A 6,000-nucleotide genomic window follows, 5' to 3' on the forward strand; every position below is an offset into this window, starting at 1 on the left:
AAGCAAATAGGCTCAATTCATAAGTTCCATGTACCTACACTTAATTTCTCATGAAATTTTTCATTAAGGATTAGAATGTACAGAATAAAAGACTAACCATATACCAGAATCACATACGAGAGTCGGGTTATTACACTTGCCCTCTCTGCAGATAAGGTCTTTCCATCTTACAAACATCCACCTTCCCCTACTCCAGCTGAGCGGAAACAAGCTCAACTTCTACTTGCGGCTTTCTCTCACTTGCCCTTCAATGTTCTTGAGGATGAAGTCCCTCTCAAGAACCTTCGATGGGCTTGTGATATTCTGACTCGGGGTCATGTCCTTAATCCCCTCACCCAAGCAGAGCTTCACTTGTTTTTGGACCAACTTCCATTGCTTCTCCACTGGCATCGGACCTCTATGGCCACCACACAATCTTTAGACCAACTCTCGTCCCTTCAAGTTTATGCCCAGTACGAAGCAGAGAACTTCATTGAAGAATTCGATGATTTCAAGAATAAAGATTCTGCGTACTGGGATGACTTGGATAAAGACGAATTGGAACAAGGATTGAGAGAAACAGCATTCGAAATAAAGGCTGAAGAGCTCTTTTACGAAATGAGAGCACATCAACTCATGCAGCCAATGTTAGAAGAAATAGAGGATAGAATAAAAAAAGAACAGAAATTCATTGATCATAGTTGGACCAAATTTCATGATCTTGTTATCTATTCTATTCCTTACTTTTATGAACTTGAATTTGTACCCAAAGAGGGCCACTCAATGTAACTGCTTTTGCTTTAATACAACCAAGACTTTTCTCTTTATTTGGCATTGTTTGATCTTGTCTCCATTTGTCTTTAAAAGCAAATTCAGGGCTTCGAACTGAACAACCTTATCCTTTGAATCTGGAATCAATTGTTTAGAATGAAACACTAAAAACCAACATGAATTTTTTCAATTTATGGAATAATAGTTGACAATTTTTGCTGATTTCCATTTAGAATCAGTGCTTCGAATTTGACAGTCCTACCCCTTAAAGTTTATTTCGATCATAACCAACATATGGTCATGGTCAGTATGATCAATCAGCTTAAATTGACCATTTTTCCCTAGAATAGCAGTCCATACTTTCAAAAATATGAAAGCTCCTTTTTAGGGCTACACTGTTTTAGTCTAGAAAGAAAATCTTTCTTAAATACAAACCAATTATTGGTTTTGATGTTTCAAACAGTAATTCCCATCCTTAAGGGATCTCAAGTCTTGCTTTGAAGGACATTACTTTCATTGAAAAACCTAAAACAGGTCTTTAATCCCTTCGAAGTAAACAAATACTTGAGCATTCTTACATCCATAAGTATAAAATGTACTTTGAAGCTGGCTTCTTAGTTTCGAAGCCGTATAACAAAATCTAGTTTCGAAGCCAAATACTATACTTCGAAGCTGGCTTCAACATCTGGGATGTGTTTTTCCCTCTAAAAGTATCAATATTGAAGGAAGCTCTTCGTATTTGTACTTTTAGTATTTAACGAATTACGCGATATATCTTCCGAACACAAAGGTTTTCTTTTAAAACCCTTTTTATTTCGTGTTCTGAAATCACTCACTTGCTCAAAACACAAACCCTTTTCCTCTGTTAAACCCCCTCTTCCTTGCCTCTTTCTTGCTGCTTGCTACCAATGGATTCTTCTTCTTTGAAAGTGCTTGCTGGTGATCGTATAAGCCCAACCATGGCTTTGAAAGGATGTATTGATAAAGAGATCGCCAAGTTAACATCTGATGAGTCAAGCGCCATAGACGCCCGCCTCTTCGTTCCTCGTCACAGCAACAAACAAGAATACGTCTTGGGTCCCATCTTTCGAGAGGCTCCTGCTCAACTTCCAGCTTTATAACCTCGTTTGGAGGACCATTTTCTTCTCTATGAAGGAGGGCTCGACTGGGGAAATTAGAGGGTGACCCGACCTCATCGCTGCTGGCCGACATTGAGAGCTGAATGGGAAGAATGGTATGACAGAGTTGTACCTGCGCGAGAAGACGACCTGCAAGAGCTCTGTATTCTCGATGCCCTCCGTCTTTCTAGGTTTATCATTCCTGAAGACCCTTTCTTGATTCCCGTTGCTCTTTGTTTTTGGAACATGGCTTTCAATTTTTTTCAATTTCGGTGTGGCATGATGGTTCCCACCGTTCTTGATATTTGCCATCTTTTAGGGCTTTCACCCCTTGGCTTTCCTTTCACTTCCGACTATCCAGACCTTCCTGTTAAGTTCTCCCTTCCACCCTTAAACTCCTCTTACAGTGATTTTGTAAAGGCCGAAAATAAAAGGGTAGGTCCCGTGAGAGATAGAGAACTTTTTTCCTTCATTTTGTACTGGTTGTGCAAATTTCTCTTTTGTACATCATCTCAGAGAATTATGCCTGAGTTCGCTCCACTTGCGAAGGCACTTGTTTTGAAAAAATGCATAGCCCTGGCTCCTTATCTCTTAGGCCATGTTTATAGAGCATGTTCCCAATTTTGCGAGAAACCTCTTGATGTGAACCAAGGGGGTCCCCTTTGGGTGCTCCAAATCTGGCTCTTTGCTTACTTCACTGATTTGCATCCCAAATGCTTAAGATTCCTTGTTCAAGACCCTAGCACTTATGGGGAAAAATATGCCAGAGTTGTTCTTTATCATGCTTCCTTTGCCTACTACTTCACCTTTTTCCACCAACTTCCTATTTCTCCACCTGCCACCTTCTTCTGCCCCTTTGATGCCAATAAAGGACCTGCTTGGCTACGAACATTCTTAGCTGATAAAGAGTGCCCTACCCCACCCCACAAAGGCATATGGGCTTCTATTTTGCTGCTGAGGGAGCTGTTCATTGACACTTTAAACCCTCGAGCTTATAAGTGTATAGCTAAGGTGTACTGTCCTTCTTAATTTACCAGGCAATTTAGGTTAACTCAGGGGATTCCCATTCCACTCTACAGTCTCTCGAATGTTCATCTTACAGCCAGAGACCTGAGAATACCCAAATTAAAACTGGAAGAAGCAACATTTAAACTGTTGAAAGAAATGAGCGAGTTCAAATTTGTCCCCTTCCTTCCTTCTAGCCTGACTCTGAAAAGATTTCAAAACTAGTGGACAGCCAATATGGAAGTGCGCCTATCCGTACACCCTCATGACGTACTGATAGGGTTAGGAGTGCCTTCGAAGGCCAAATCAACAACAGTTGAGAACATCCCCTCTCTTTCCACAGCTGCCAAAACTGCTCATGTAGCCTCATCCTCTCCTGCTAGAGTTACCAAAGCTACTTCAAAGAGGGGTAAGTATTTTCTGGTTTTCCCTTAGACCCTTTTGTTTGTTTCATTTACATTCATACCTCTTGGTGCAAGGTCTCCACAAGAAGAATCTCCTAAGAGGGCTGAAATCCTAGCTACTCTCAAGGACAAACAAAAGTAGAAAAAGAAAAGGAAGCTGATACTCACTCCTGAGGAATCCGAATCCCAGATTGAAGAAGAAGAGATTGAGAAAGAACAGGAGGTGCCATTACAGAGGAGAAAGAGGGAACAGATGACTGTCTCTCTTTCGATTGAAGATCCCACTTATGAGACAGCTGCCAGAGTAGTAGAAGAGGAACTCACTTCTGAATAATCCGAATCCCAAATTGGAGAGAAAAAAATTAAGAAGGAACAGGCAATACTAGTACAAAGAAAAAAGAGAAAGAAGATGACTGTCTCTCCTTTTGATTTGGTTAAAGACCCTATTCATGAAGTAACTGCTAAGGCAGTAGAACAAGAGCATTCTAAGGCCATAATTGTCTTTGAGAGAGCTGAGAAGAGACGATAGCAACAATTCTTAAGAGATGAAGCAGCTGCTGCTGATGCAATCCAAAGGAAAACTGCAAGAAGGCAACATATTGTTGAGCACTATTCCCTTCGAAGCTCTCTTATTACTGCTATCACTTCTGAAACAAGTAATTTCTTTCATGTTTCTACTGTTTCTCCCTTATCAAATTTTTGGTATTGAAACTTGACATTACTTTACATCTCTTCTATTGCAGCAACAACTACTGAGTCTATTCTTCCAATAAGGACTCCCTCCGTTTCAGTTGAAGTTAATCAGATGCAAAATGTGAGGACTATTCAGATAATACTCCCACTTCCTAGGCCTACATTCAATGTACCCTCCTTAAGGCAAAGCATTCCTGCATCTCTTTCCTTTGGATTAAGTTCGTATCTTCCTTACTTATCTTTGGATCTACCTCAATTCAGTTTTCTTTCGAGCCTTGCTCTTCCCCTTCCTCCTAAGGAAATTCCAACTGCTACTCCATCTCTGATGGTAGCTGATTCCCCTACAGAGGGTGCTGGCAGCTCTCCAACCCATGGTTTATTACCTTTAGCTACTTCCAGCCCCTCTTTCCTTGACCTATTGGTGGCTAGGACCATAGAGACTGCTGAAGATGTTCCACCCATTTCTCCTATCCCTATGCAGTCCTATGTGCCTTCCACCACTGCTCTTTCTGCACCTCTCATGTCCACGAATGAGGTAGATATCTTCGAAGCAAGACTAGCCAATCTCTTTGACATGCCCTCTACCTTTCCAATAGCTAATGATGAGGCTGAGCCATTAGTTCCGGCTGATTCCTTGTTAGAAATTCTTGAGAGCTCCTCTTCTTCCAGTAGTAAGCCTTTTGTACCTCTGATGGACTTAGACAGCTGTCTGGAGTTATTGACATCATTTTCAAGGATTCCTTTCAAGGTTTTACGAAGGCCTATAATAAGAAATGGCTTCCTTCAGTGCTGCAAAGTTGTTGAGCAATCCAGTATAACTGTCTCTAGTCATCTATCTTAAGCAACAGCTACTATTGACTTCTACATCAACATTTGCCATGCTACCAAGGCCGCAGAGGAGAAATTAGTGAGAGACCAGAGCTTTGTTTCCATAGTACATGCTGAAGTTTCAGGGCTAAAGGAACAACATTCCTCTGTCTCCCATTTTCGAACTCAACTACTAGAGAGGAAAACTCAACTTGAGGAGGAGCTATCTGCAGTGAACCAGGCCTTAACCCGAACTAACACTAAACTACAGATCACCAACCAAGGAGTGGCCGATCGAAAGCAAGAAATGATCATAGTCATCCAGTTGTTTTCTTCATTTAAGAATAGGAAGTCTGTTGTAAAAGAACAATTAAGGCACTGTAATAATTTCTGGGCCAATTTATGGCGGAATGTATTTAACACTTTATAAAAAAAAACAAATTATGATTTATCATTTGAGTACTCTTGTGTTCTCTTGCTTGACATTTATTCTATTCCTCGTGTTTCCCAAATAGTTGGAAAATAAGGCTTCAAATATCTGCCATTAATCTTTTTGGGATGTATGTATCTATTCAAATTTCGCAAATGGTATGCTCCAAAAGGCAGGACTCTATGAATTTAATATGGTTCTTCCTAGTTAGGTGACCATTTACCAAACTTATGACTTTTAATTCATGTTAGGAGTATTGCCTTCCATACCAAATCACCTTCATCAAAGCTAATGTATTTGACTTTTTTATTGTAATTTTTGGTTGCTTTCTTCTTTTGAAAGAGAATGCTATTTAATGCCAGAATTCTAGCTTCACCTATGCCTTCTAATTCCAAGCACATACTCTGATGGTATTGCTCAGGATTTAGCTGGTCTTGGCATTTTACCCTTAAAGACTTAACATTAATTTCCATAGGTAACACTGCATCATGCCCATAAACCAAGGCATAAGGAGTAACTCCTGTGCTTGACCTTGGGGAAGTTCTATACGCCCACAATACATCCAACAACAAGTTATATCAATCCCTAGGATTGTCTTCCACAACCTTTTGTATTTCTTTCTTCAAGGACTTATTGGATGATTCAGCTTGACCATTGGCTTGTACATAATAAGGGGTGGAATTAACAAGGTTAATTCCAAACTCTGCCACAAAAAACTTCACCATTTTCCCATCGAACACAGTCTCATTATCAACAGTTATAGTTTATAGGATGCCAAACCTATGGATTAAAT

The sequence above is a fragment of the Camellia sinensis genome, chromosome 11, assembly GCF_055761805.1.
Source record: "Camellia sinensis isolate YWXY chromosome 11, ASM5576180v1, whole genome shotgun sequence".
In the NCBI taxonomy this organism is placed as follows: domain Eukaryota; kingdom Viridiplantae; phylum Streptophyta; class Magnoliopsida; order Ericales; family Theaceae; genus Camellia; species Camellia sinensis.